At 48.3% G+C, this 14,689-nt stretch overlaps 1 long non-coding RNA gene across 1 annotated transcript; it reads left to right on the forward strand.

Annotated features, from left to right (window-relative positions):
• Positions 1-10,011: 10,011 nt before the first annotated feature.
• LOC146046411 (uncharacterized) lies at positions 10,012-11,208 on the forward strand. The gene is made up of 2 exons (XR_014465879.1): positions 10,012-10,093; positions 11,031-11,208. It is a non-coding gene; the product is annotated as an uncharacterized LOC146046411 (long non-coding RNA).
• Positions 11,209-14,689: the final 3,481 nt, after the last annotated feature.

Genomic DNA, 14,689 nt, shown 5'->3' on the forward strand with positions numbered 1-14,689 from the left:
ACCAAGTCCGGGGTCCAGCGTCTCGTCCTGTCATACAGACAATAACTTTGTAAAATAAAAAAATGGCATGACCAGCCCCGGGCTTTTTGAGTGGTCCTGGTTCCCAAAATCCAGAGGACAAAGTGCGTGGGGTCCCCCGGATTTTGGGGACCAGCACCAGGCTCTTGAGCTGGCCCTGGTTTCCAAAATACGGGGGACAAAATGAATAGGGGTCCCCCGTATTTTGGAGACCAGCACCAGGCTCCACTAGCAGGGGGTGTAATGCCATAGCCAGGGGACACGCTTGATGGTGTCCCGTGGCCAAAGCATTACCCACCCTAACTAGTCAGCCCAGGCCAGGAGTTTTTGGGGAGGTGGGGACCCCCTAAATAAGGGGGTCCCCCCTCTTCAGGGCACCCCAGGCCTGGGCTGCAGCCCGGGGCTATCCCCTGCACCCCTGGGCGGTGGGTGCAGAGTTGATAGCTTGTTTAACAGTAAGGCTCGGAGCAGCCAGAGACTTAAGATGACTGGTGCCCAGTGTAGCATTCATTCAATGATGAGCGACATATTCACACGACTGTGAACAGATTATCAGACGTACAAATCTTTTTGGCAAAGCTTGATTTCACTCTGGCGGGGCGGCCTCTACCTGATTGCTGGCCGCTGCAAATTCACGGCTGTGCGATGTCTGAAGCGGGCCCATAAGTTATGTGGGGAGCATGATGCAGAGGTGGTTGGGCCGTAATAACTTGGGTCTCATTGCTTCCTCTGTCCCACCCATTTGCCTTCTCCTAAAGGAGACTGTAGAATGTTCTTGAACATTCCAATTTGTATGCAATACCAATGTTGGTGGAATTGTTGTCGCTGCTGCATCCTTGATGTCGCTGTACGGTAAAGCGGCAGTAGGCGCCTATTACAAGTAGAAACCTCCTGCTGCAGTGGTGATCCGACCTGCATCAGACGGGTTACAGCACCTAGCAGCGGCTGTTGCGTAGGCTTTTGTGTACAAACTTGGATCAGGCCCATTGAATGGACCATCCACATGCACCTGTGCAGAAGTCTGGGATATCAAGGTTCTGAACTCTGGACAGATAGCCCTGAAATGCGGCTGCAACAAATCTCCATCAGCAACACAGGAGCTGGGCGACATACTGTATTATACAGCGTTCACCGTCTGTTGTCAGGGGATTAATCTCTGTTCCCATGTCTGGGTTATTATCCGGGATGGGCTGAGGAACAGGCCGGGTCTCAGTGGTTGAGAGGCTGTAATTCCAATGTGACCATCGGACTTAACCCTCTGCCTGCCGGCTGTGTGGTTACACAGCGCATGGCAAATGATCTGCTCTCTCCTTCAGTATATAAGATATATGCTGGCATCCGGGAAGAGCATGTGAAGTGTGACTACTGAGAAGCAGGCGCGGGTCAGGGTGACGGGTAAGTTGCCATCTGTTTTGCCGCAGGAAATATTTCTAGTGGTTTCCAATTTTTGTTTTTTGTTAATTCATATTCCCCACTGGATACAATGATTTGCAGCCTCTCTCCTGCTTATAGCCTGCCAGCGCCAAGGCTTGTGCCCAGACTGAGCCTTCAGTTCCACTGCTAGAACAAACAGAAAACATCTGCAACTCTCATCCTGCACATACAACTGTACATATACTGCTAACAAGGGCCTGATTCAGGCATCACCGCTCATCTGCAAAAGTTGTAGATGGCTGCGAGTAGTTAGCCGCCAACTAGACAGATAGAAAATCTGTGAATTAATTCTCAAAAATATTCACTGTCCATAAGCAATTACCGAACCATCCAATGATTTGTACAGTCCGCGCAAATGTAAATCTGACCCGTCCACACAGAGACAGACTGATGGGGGCGCTGATGTCACAGACCCTCCCTTAAAGCACCTGCGTTTTCTCAGACAACGTCATGTGTCCACCCCCAAAGGCCGGCTTCCAGTCCATCAAATTACGAAGGGTTTTGCAAATAGATCCATTCTCTGTTTCTGTTGCCATTTAGGCTAGCGCATGCGCTCTTCGATCTGTACATAGCGATAAACTCTGAATAACCCCCCTATTTTCTGGTGTCAGACAACTATCGCTAATCAAGGGAATTGCACTAAAAAGATTGTGTAAAAACATAAATTATTCCACTACTTCCCTTTGGTTAAAGCCCCACGACAGTACAGTATACAGGGTCCTGTGATAGGTAGGATAACTGCCTGTGTTACACCCATAAATATATACAGCAAAGATAATTCCAAGCATTATATTGTCAGTCTGACGCGCTCTTTTCTGTCTTCATTTTGGGAGGACATTTGATTGGTGAGACTTCTGGAATTCACACTTCAGTGACTTACGTTACTGGATTTCCTGCATTTAGAGTAAGACAGATAATGTGAATTGTCCATTTGCAGACAATGAATTGTTCTTTCCTCTGCGCTGCTTCCTGCCAGGCCTCACCCTTGTAGGGATAACATCCCAGTCCCCTTACCTGGGTGTGATATAATACAGGATTCCGACAGTCATTACTCAGATGTCGGAATCCCGACTGCACAGCGGGGGGAGCGCAATGAAGCCCCTTGCGGGCTCGCTGCGCTCGCCACGCTGAGGGCACAGTGGGGAACTGCGCCCACCACCTATTTTATTCTCCCTCTATGGGGGTCGTGGACCCCCACGAGGGAGCAGTCGGGATTCCGACGTCGGAGTAATGACTGTCGGAATCCCGACTGTCGGGGAGCCGGCCGGCACCCCCTTACCTAGAGGCAGGAATCTAAAGCAACACTCTTCCCTATCACACCTGTCATTTAGTGTCTGTTAGGAAGCATTAGGAAGAAGTCTGTCTGGAGGCTAGGTGCTCTGTAACCGCCAGGTGTTGGGTTGTGCGACTCTTCAGGGTACAGTCCCTTGCTCACAGTTTGGACACAGGTTTCGGAACACTGTCATTGCATTTGCTGCCTGATGTGACCTAGCCTGCCTGGCTATGAAATGCCTCCTGAATGCCAATTTCCATATTCTAGAGTTTTCTAGACTCCAGTTTTCATTTCTTCCATTTGGTTCATCAAAATCACCAAATACACTCACCAAAATGCTGGTTACTATATTGCTGATGTTAGAAAAACGAAGGTAGCAATATGGCTAAATCTAGAGTAATTACTACGACAGGATTCAGAATGTTAACAGGTCCTTGATCTACCGACTGCCAGAATATCAAAAGTGTAGGACAGGGTACATTGTGAAGAGTAGAACTAGTGCCCTGCTGGTCACCCAAGTGACGTGTGTGCAGCGGGTAGACTGGGCAGCTCAATGACGCGTTTCGCTCTGAATCACAATGGCCCTTATTCTGATTGACGCGGACTTTACCGCATACTTTCGGATCGCGTCTTTACGGCGTCTGCGCATGCGTGGAGAACGCAACGCGCATGTGCCACGCCTTGACTCGGTACCAGTTCGGCCAGATCCCGTCCAGAACTGTTCACCGCTATCATTCGGGAAATAGGGGCGTATTATGGGCGTCATGCGGAATGACACATGGGCGTAGTTTCAAAGTGGGCAAAACGGGGCGGAAACATGGGCGGACACGGGGGAGTACACTTATGTTGGGGGGCGTACATTCGGAAACCACTCCGAATGCACGCGATCAAAAAGGGCAGAAATGTGCGGTGTCCACAAGTGTACTATTGCTTTGCGGACACCACTCGTTCATGCGGTAGGCGAACGTACGCCTAATGACTACAACCATTAACACCTGAACCCAATAGAATCTACTCCTTTACTCATTACTCACTAATAGGCCGCTTGTCAGTGCTTTAATTGAAACCATTGCTGCTTCAAGGAAACCTTACTAGTCCCCCACATATGCTGTACTTGTCAGACACTTTCAAACTGCTAACAATGGACATGACAGAATATTAATACTAGCAATACACATGTGTATTTGACATGTACTCATGAAACCACACATTTTGGGTAAAGTAAACACATTTATTTATATTCATGTCACAGTCAATGCCAGTGTGATGCAATGACCATAAAATAATACATACAAACAATAAACAACATGGCAGGAATGCAGCAAAATAAATAATAATACAAAACAAATATAATTGCACACAGATGGACTCCAGCACCTCCTATGTGCCACTGCACATGCAGCCAGTGGGAAATGAGGAGGCTGCTGGCCCTTCTACAGCAGGGCAAGCTGCACCTGACCATTCAACAGCAGGGCACCCTACACCTGGCCCTTCTGCAGCAGGCCAACCTGCAGCTGGCTCATATGCACCATCAGCAGAATCATTTGGAACACAACCGGGGACTTCACAAGATAGTACCATGGCCATCACTTCAAGTACAGCTGACAGTAATGGCAGGCAAAAGAGGGCAACAGGGGAACCACAAAGGACATATGAAGCAAGGGCTCAGCTGGTTACCCTCAGCACGTGATTGGACACAAGAAGCTGACACACACAGCACAATGGAAGATTTGGGAACACATAACGGCGGAGATTAATGCAGCCACAAGTTCATTTCCGACCACGTTTGGCCTTGGTAGGCTCCTTGGCCTGTGCAGCAGCTCTTCGGGGACGGCCAGATGCTGGGGCAGGTGGAGCAGATGATGTGGAGGGGTTGGCTGGTCTACCCCTCCTGCCAGCAGGGAGTGTTGCCGGTGGTAATGCACCAGAAACGGATGCCATTAGGACCCTGTTGCTGGTAACCAGCTCCACCATAAGCTCATTATGGTGGAGGAGGAGATCATTTTGGCGGGTGGCTTGCTCGGCCAGCACCTGAGCACTTGCAGCCATGGCCTGCATGCTCGCAGCCATGGACTGCTGGGTGCTGACCAAGCTCGCCAGGATCTCCTCGGTCCTACGCACCCGTTCTGATGCCAAGTCTCCCTGCTGGTTGATGTCCCCAAGCACCTGGGCCAAGGCGCCCAAATCGGCTTGGGCCGATGCCTGCTGCTGCACAGGCCTACCTCTGGGGCCAGGTGGCACGGACTCCTCCACCTCCTGAACAGAGTCGTCACCAAGCGGTGGGGTGTCTGTGGGAAAAGATAAACACAATTAGGAGACATTCTACGATAATTACTTGCACAAGTTTATGGCATGACCAATATTTACCTTCCAGAAAAGACGCAAACACTTCAGCTGGGGCCTCGCTATCCATCGTGCTCACCCCCCTGATCTCCTCAACTGATATACAGCTCTCGGCCATCACCTCCAGGGGGGTGAGCTCTAGCCCTGATGGCATGGGGCCGGCCCCAGATGTCTGGCTGTGTTCCCACCGCTTGGTCATCTTCCTCTTCAGGTTGGTTTTGAAGTCCTGCCACCTGCAATGTAAGTTGACATATTAATACATGTCACTCCCAATGTTAGCTGTTGCAGCCATTGCTCTGTGCTACATATTACAACATGTGATTAATGTCCCATATATAATATTACATGCAACTATGATATCAACCGTTACAATACACATTCACAATCACCCTACTCTAACTCTCAACGAAATAACATGGCAATAATGTATGTGTATCGTAACAACCTCACGGCCCATTTGCTAAATGCATCTAAGCATCAATTCAATCATTACTTGGCTATTACTGGCCACATGTATCACAAAACAACTTGCCTCTTCTTCACATGGTCCGTCTCACGAACTTGTGGCGCTACTTCATTAATCTCTGCCGTTATCTGTTCCCAAATCTTCCATCTGCGTGTGTGTGTCAGCTTCTCGGATGGACACTCTATCCAATCACGTGCTCGGGGAACCAGGATGGCCAGCTCCTGTGCTTCATATGCCTTATTTTTTTTGGGTGGTTCCGCTGTTGCACTGGCTCGCCCCTTGCCACGTCCCTGGCCACGCCCCCTGGCACCAGTCGCTGCACTTGAAGTGCTGGCCATGGTACTACCTTGTGAAGTCCCCTGTTGTGTTCCAAACAATTCTGCTGATGGTGGATATGAGCCAGCTGCAGGTTGGCCTGCTGCAGAAGGGCCAGGTGTAGGTTGCCCTGCTGTAGAATGGTCAGGTGCAGGTTCCCCTGCTGTAGAAGGGGCAGCAGCCTCCTCATTACCCACTGCCCGCATGTGCAGTGGCACATAGGTGGTGCTGGAGTCCATCTGGTCAAATAGTTGCTGCAGCACTGGGTCCACCTCTGGTTGGGATCCAGACATGTTAGCAACAACATTGTCACCTTCTAATACACCTTTATATACTGTTTGTGTAATCTGTTTGGCGGACATCAGCGGCAGCTGCGTTCCGTGCGTGAGCGTACGTCGCTGTTTTTTCGCGCCGCATACGGTGGCGGAAATTCCATTGTGTAAAACCTGGCGAAAGTTCGACATGAAATACTGGTCACCAATGCTAACATTGCATAGAATCTTCTGATACACCTGTGACTATTGCACAATACACATGCTATTTGCTAGCATGACATGACATTTCATTCATGACTACTGTGGTATTGTGGCGTTTTAGTGCAAGCTAAAAGTAGCCCAATCCCTTAGAGAATCCAGCCCACAAGTCATGCAATACTCATCTCTACTGTTATAGACCACACATGTGAGAGCCCTATAAATAGTGACTTCCTGCTAGAATCATTTGTCTCCAGATCTGGACTTGTCAGGGTCTAAGGTAAGCTCTTCCATGCTCCTTGTAGATATGATATCCATTAACAATGTAAGTGTATGAATGTATGCACCATTGCCTCACTGACTACAGATTGTTGGGCCAGCAAAGTGGTGTATCATTATTGCAACATGTCACATGTTCACTATTTCACTCACAGGTCTTCAACCTGTGTGGGTTCATCTATTGCAGGACAACATGTCCCAGCAATAGATGAAATGTGTCATAGTACATGATGTCGGCAAAAAATGCTGACACCTTTATCTGTGTGTTTTGGATGGTGTGTATTGAGTTCATATTATTGTGTCATCATTAGAGAGTCAAATGGATCTGCGGGATTTCACGGGGCGGCCATCTATTGTACGTATTGAAGGCTACAAATCTATTTGTAGTGGGATATGGCCATTATGTGCATAGGTGCATCAGTATTTATGTTCATTTCTTTATAGGTTGCTGAAGCTATTATGCGCTACATGGAGAGGAGGCTAAGGGCACTTGCGGCTCTCCCCACTCGTCGGCCAAGGAGGCCAGGACGTGCTAGAATCTATCGCACACGGGTGACTCTGTTTGCTATGCCCGATGATGAGGTACTTACTAGGTACCGGTTACCACCACATGTAATTCTGGATCTGCTCACCTTAATTCAGAGCGATCTGGAACCTCTACACGGGATCACGACAGCAATTCCGCCTCACACACAGCTGCTGGCGGTGTTGCATTTCTGCGCCTCAGGATCATTCCAACAAGTAGTGGCAGTACTTGCTGGAATATCTCAGCCGGCCTTCTGCCGAATCCTGAGGCGTGTGACGTCGGCCATGTTCAGGCGCAAGGGGCACTTCATGGCCATGACATTTGCCACCGAGACCCTGCGCAGAAGCCAGCAGGCCTTCCATCAAATTGCTGGCTTCCCTAATGTGATAGGGGCTGTGGATGGCACCCATGTACCATTTGTGCCTCCATCTCGAAGTGAGAAGATATATAGGAACCGCAAATTGTTCCACTCACTGAACGTGATGGTGGTATGTGGCCCATCCATGGAGATTCTCGCCTTCAACTCGAAGTTTCCCGGAAGTGCCCATGACTCTCATGTCATCCGACAAACCGGGATATGGCAAAGACTCCAAGAGCTGGAAGGCCGTGATGCGTGGGTTCTGGGTGACTCCGGTTACCCATGTACGCCCTGGCTACTTACGCCGTACAGCTACCCAGCACCGGGCCCACAGGAGGCATTCAATCGGGCGCATGTTGCCACCAGGCAAGTGGTGGAGCGCTCAATTGGCCTTTTAAAAGGTAGATTTAGAGTGCTCCACCGCACTGGTGGTGACTTACAATATGCGCCTGAAATGGTGTCGAGGATCGTGGGCCTGTGTATATTTTTCCACAACATTGCTGTGCGGCGTGAGATACCCTTTGATGAGTGGGAGGTACCATCTGAGCCGCAAGATCCGCCCATGCGCCCATCCCGCGCCCCTGAATGCCGGAGGGGATACCAGCTGCGGGACTCTGTGGCGCAAAGATACTTCAGGTACATGTTATCGAGTTGACAGAACACACCAATTATTGTAAAAATCACCCCTTCAAATAAGTACAGTGTGTTAGTTGTCAGTGTTACAACACGAAAATTAGCCAGCCTGCCCTCCTAATGGCAAAGAAATAGGAGATATTTATCATATGTGCTTAGTTTTGGGGGAAGTTAAATATAGGTGCTAATTATTATACCTTGTTCAAGGGATCTTATGTGTTTGTTATATCTTCATTATTGTAGTTGATACTATCCCTGATGACTGGTGAGTACATTGATTTATTCTGTAATGTGTTTGGGATTTTTTCATGTGTTGATGTCTGATTTGTTTGCAGATATATATATATATATATATATATATATATATATATATATGCTATTAGAATTTATTCACATGTTTCAACATTTCAAGGAGCAGGCAGCCAGGCAGGCAGGCAGCCAGGCAGGCAGGCAGGCAGGCAGGCAGGCAGGCAGGCAGGCAGGGCTGGTGTATAATGCTGGTCTCAGGATACCTGCAAGTGTGTGTATGTGTCTTTTACACATAAATGTACGCATACACATAGATGCATAGAGTAAATAATGCTAAGTACAGCTAGGCGTTGCTAAGCTATAGCACGCGTTGCTTGGCGGAGCGAGGCGTCATTGGATTTGCTAAGTGCATACACACTGTGTTTTATATATATCAGATTTGTTCATTGCCATACATCAACACTACTGTTTTGAAGGCATGCGAATTTGTCACCATTTGTGTTGGCGCAGACACGCTGTTCATGTAAAGATGAACAATAAAGTTATTAACACAAATAACTGTGATCAACCAATGCCACCACCTGATTGGTTGATAGATGCCATTGTCAACATGGCGGAGACACGAAGGGCAGAACCCTTCACACATGCGGAGCTGAGGGTTCTTGTCTCCGTCATGGAGACAAGGCTGGGCCGTGCGGGGCCGTTTATCACAAACCGCCATAAGCGGAGGGCCTATGCTGCGGCAGGGCGCCGAATTTACGCCCGCACTCGGGTGCGGAGGTCCCTCGGGCAGCTTGAGAGGCGGTGGTCGGACCTCCGCAGGCGCCAGCCCCAGCTGCTCCAGCAACTCAGGAGCGAAATTGCTGATTGTGAGTATTTTAGCTATGAAATTTCGCACTTACAACATAGCATATATAAACAATAAAATGTGTCTCATGATAACTGGGTGTCCATGGGTTTAAAAGTCCATAGACTGTTATGTGTGCTTCTTCCTGGTTAACATGCAGTCATGTGGCTTTTATATGTAATGCCATAGCATTGAGGATTCTGATGCATACAATGTGCCAGATCTAATATGTGTTACACATTGATAAATGCCTGGGTTGTAATGTGTGAACAAATTACTAACAATCACATAATAATTTACATGTCACAATTTGGAATCCATGAACAGTAAGGAGCTACTTTCCTGCATCGTTTGCCATCATTATCACCCTTCCATGTATGTCTTGTTATGGATTAATACATGTGCCCCAATGACCCGACATTGACCATGATTTTTTTTTCTACCACACAGCACGAGCCCAAGCCCGACAGGCCCGTGAAGAGGCGGAGGCAGCCCTGGGCCAGGAGGAGGCCCAAGACCCGGAGGAGGAGGTGGCGGCAAGGGTGGAGGAGGAGGAAGTGGAGGAGGAGGAGATGGTGGTGGAGGAGGAGGAGGTGCGTGAGGAGGTGGTGGAGGAGGATGTGGAAGCGGAGTTGGTTGCGGAGGAGGAGGTGTTGGTGGCGGAGGAGGAGGTGGAGGAGGTGGTGGTGGTGGTGGAGGAGGAGGAGGAGGAGGAGGAGGAGGAGGAGGAGGTGGAGGAGGAGGAGGTGGAGTTGGAGGAGGAGGTTATTGTGGCAGAGGAGCTGGCGGAGGAGGGGGCTGAGGAGGCCACGGTTGCCCCGGAGGAGTCTGATGACGAGGGGGAGGAGGCGTGCCAGGCCCCGGAGTACCATCAGATCGGTATGTTAACATAATGCATCATTAATGAAGTAGTTGTACTGGTATTTGTTATGTAGCACTGGTGATAACAAATTTTTGGCCCATACTATTCATATAGACCCCAAAGTGGGTAGCTACAGATACAGGTACGGGTTAGATGGGGTGTCCAAGGCATCCCTTTCATCCAGGACACCTCTGAATTACACAGGTTTGTGGGATGGGTTGGAGCTCCATTTTGACTGCCACATAACCGTAGTAGTTAAACAGGATCCTGGAGTAAAGGGATGAGTGGATCATTTGTGGATGAAATTCACCTGCTGCAAGTGTTGATTATGACCCATCAAATAGTGGAATCTATATTGTTGGTGAATGTTATTTCTAAACTATAGGATGTATGCTATAAATGGAGTATGGGCCGGCCTACCTTGGAATGGAGTCAGAAGTTGCCAGTGTCCCAGGAGCCTCCTCTACCTAAACACCCCCTGTAGTTCAGATTGTTTTTTTGCCCTCACAGAATTGTAGGTTGGTTTAGACAGAATTATGATTTTGAGGATGTGTACTGTGCATTCCTGACATTTGCATAACTCCCATGCCATGAACCATCACTGAACTTAGACTGAGCAGATTGTGACAAGTTCTTATTGACGGAGGCCATGACATGCTTGTCATTGGTTAGTCATGGGTGGGTTGTGACTGAGAAGAAACAATATGACTGTTATGTCTTCTGCAGAGTAAAGGGTAGAGGCCAAAAAAGACAGTATGTAGTAAATAAGTTAGCATGTATGTATATATGTATGTGTCATATCTATTTATCTATGTGTGTCTCTATCTCTCTACATAGATAGATATATATATATATACACACATGTCACCTAGCATTTGTGCAATTTATGTCGCAGTATGTGAAATGTATGCATGAATAACATGACTAATTTTTGCCCCTTTGACATGCCCACAGATGACACCACACCGGCAGATGAGGGGGTGCGTGGGGCCGTCCTGCGAGCGGAGCAACATTTAAGGCTCCTTCTAGCAGACCTGCAGGACATCCGCGATCTGCTGCTTTGATTTATTATATTTTATATTTTATTTTTTATGTTAATGTTGATTTAAAATAAATTCTTTATGCAAGTTCACAGTTGTTGGTTTTATTTGCACTTGAAACAGTATATGTGTAGATTGTTTATAATCTTTTACACAGGGTGTAATACAAACCATTGCACTTACATTGCTGTAAGGGTTAATGTGTGCAATGGATGTGTTAGGCATGCTTGTAAGGATATATTGGCATCTAATTGATTCCAATTCCAAATAAGCTGTTTTTTATGAGGATAGGTAATTGAATAAGTGGGTCATGTGATGTATTGCAAAATTGACATAATAGTGGGTTGTTTGGCGTAAATACTCCGCTTACGGGCGGTAGCACCGCTTGGCTCCCGTTCGGATGCGGTATTTCCGAGCATACTCTGTAATACTCAGTAATACCGTGCAGAATCGGAGTGTTTCTCCCGCACACGCATGGTTTGTATGTCGTCCGTAAACACGCCCTGTTCTTAAAGAGTGAGTCCGTCCGAATGCGGAGGACACGTGGGCGTTTCTACGGACGATGGCCGCACGCGGCAAAACACCGTGGCGTGCGGACCGCACCGTAAGAATGCGGGAATATCCGCACCGATCAGAATAAGGGCCATTGTCAGGGAATCACAGCTTTACCTAGTATGGGCAGGGTCACAATGATGTGATTGCCACACCATACCCAGCACGCCACCCACTTCTGCGACATGCCCACCCACTTGGCTTCACCCACCCGGTGACAGCAGTTGAGAAATTGGCATCTATGGTACAAATTGCTTGTCTGAGCGGCAAGTTGCATCCGATTTCCCTTGAACTTCCCCGGTAGTCCTTCTATGTGACTTCCTATTTGATGTTCTATTTTTTACATGCACTTGCAATTTATTTTATGTGCGGATCTCAGACTACGACCCAATGCCCACAGGGAAGTTGGAACACATATCGGATTGGATCGGATGTCAAACACGTGCGATTTGGCCACGTTTCAACTGATTTCTCAGCCCGATCCGTCGGAATCGGATAAAAAGTGGCCAAATCGGACTAGTGTGTGGCCCGCTTAAGAAACAAAGGTTGGTGAAACACTGCTGGTCTGTTCACAGTGGGAATTCAGATCCGGACAGGGTTTCGGCTGTTGGAAAATACTCTATAGTTATAGACCCAGCGCCATGGCCAAGAATGGTGAAATAGAAAGTTGAAGTGAAACAGAGTTAAAAAATTTGTGAACACGACAAATTTTATTTATTGCAACCACAATTCCAGCATCATCTTGGTAGGCATGGAAGTCTCAAGTGTCGGCAAAAGAGCTTTGTGCCTCAGCATCACTGTCCATACATACTGTATACTAGACATTATGTTTTGGACCTTTCAAACACCCACTTTGAAAGTTGAGCTCTTTAATGGACAACAAAATAAAAAAAATTCGGTACTTGTTTCCTAGCACGGCCACACCGATTTACATCGGGGTGGTCGTGTCGGAAAAATCGGGTCGATCGCATCGCATGCGATTTGGTCGCATGCGATGCGATCGACGCGACCGACTCGATTTTCGACCCGATTTTTTGATTGAATGAAATGTAAATCGGGTCCCTGGGACCCGATTTTACATTGGATTCAATGTAAAATATTCCCTAGACCCCCAAATTTAACTACGTAAACCCCACCCCACGATAGACGCCAACCCGAAGCGTGGCGAGCGCAGCGAGCCCGCGAGGGGCGGCGGTGCACGTCCTCCGACCTTTTCATTCCCCTACTATCCACTAGGGCGTGGAGTGAGAATAGAATAGTGTGGCGAGGGGACGCGGATACCTGTGAAGCCCGCGAAGGGACGCGTTTACCTGTGAAGGTATCCGCGTCCCCTCGCGGGGCTCGCTGCGCTCGCCACGCTTCGGGCTCGGTGGCTCGCTGCGCTCGCCACACTACTCTATTCTCGCTCCACGCCCTAGTGGATAGTAGGGGAATGAAAAGGTCGGAGGACGCGCACCGCCGCCCCTCGCGGGCTCGCTGCGCTCGCCACGCTTCGGGTTGGCGTCTATCGTGGGGTGACGATGGGGACATCTATAATGTGAAATGGGTCATATTGGCCCATTTCACATTTTTCACATTTTTTTAAAGGTGAGATGGACTTAATCAAGTCCATCTCATCTTGTGCCATTATAATGGCACAAGACCGACGCGATCCTCACGATTTCAATGTTAAAAAATATTTTAACATTGAAGCCTATGGGGAAATCGGGGGCATCGCGTCGGTCGCGTCGGGACCAATGTTAATGGTCCCGACCGACGCGATGCCCCCGATATTGTGCCTTAGCCGGCAAAATGGACCTGATTTCAAAGGAAATCGGGTCCATCGTGTGGATCGTGTACCTTAACTTAAAGGTACACGATCCTCAAGATTGTGGCCGTGCTAGGAAACAAGTACCAAAAATTCTGTTGTTTAATGTTTACATCAGTCTATAGCAGTAGTGTCTCTGGCTAATTACTCTATCTTTGTAATTGTTTGGGTACATCCTATTGTGAAGGCTGCAACGGAGAAGTGAAGATGAACTGTATTATCAATTAACCAAAACAAAGCCTAACTGGTCCATGTACGAATGACCAAACTCACAAAAAATCTTTCATTCAGTATTATGTATCCAGATCTTCCACCGCTAAGATTCATTTCCAAAGCTGACACTCCAAGGAAGTCTTCAGTTACTCACTGACATCTAAAATTCAATCCCAACGGTATTTAATCAGAGTTCTTGTAAACCCAACAATGATCTGTCTTGAATGAAGCACTATAGCAAGAACGCAACACTGACACCTGAATATTTTAAGTACACAAAGACTGTCAGTATATTCAATTTAGTATAACAAAGAAAGTCACAACGAGAGAGGGTGTGTGTGTGTGTGTGTGTGTGTGTGTGGGGGGGGGGGGGTGTTTGTAAATGGAAGTTCTATTTCACATGGGATGTTGCTAAGGGCAACCAATCAGAATCAAATTCTTATTTATTTAGCACCTTCTATCTAGAAGATAATAAATAGTATCTGAAATAAAAATCCCATCTTAGTACATTTCCCCCAGAGAGAGATAGAGGCCCTTATTCTGATCGGTGCGGATTTTTCCGCATGCGGTCGTCCCGCCGATGGTTTTCCACTGCGCATGTGCAGAGGTCACTCTGCGCATGTGCAAGCGGTTTCGCCGCACGTATTCTTTAGATGCCGCACAGGGGGCGGAGAGGGGCGTGAAGGGCTACTTAGCCTCATTACCCTATGCATACGCCCCGCGTTTCATGGGCGTTCCCATGCAAACGCAGGGCGTATGCATGGTAATGAAGCCGTGACGCATGTGTAGGGGGCGGGCATCTGACATCGCCGGATGTCAGCTGCCCGCCCCCATACATGATTTCATACGGACAAGTGTCCGTGTGGTCTAGGGTGGCGGGAGCTGGTGGAGCGTGCGGCCCTGCATTCGATGGTCGGCGACCATCGAATGCAGGGGCTGCTCCCAAGATGGAGGAGGCGTATCCCCGTCCACTTTCATGCGGACCGCCACATATCCGCGTA

This window comes from Crinia signifera, chromosome 11 (genome assembly GCF_055691185.1).
Source record: "Crinia signifera chromosome 11, ASM5569118v1, whole genome shotgun sequence".
NCBI classification, from domain to species: domain Eukaryota; kingdom Metazoa; phylum Chordata; class Amphibia; order Anura; family Myobatrachidae; genus Crinia; species Crinia signifera.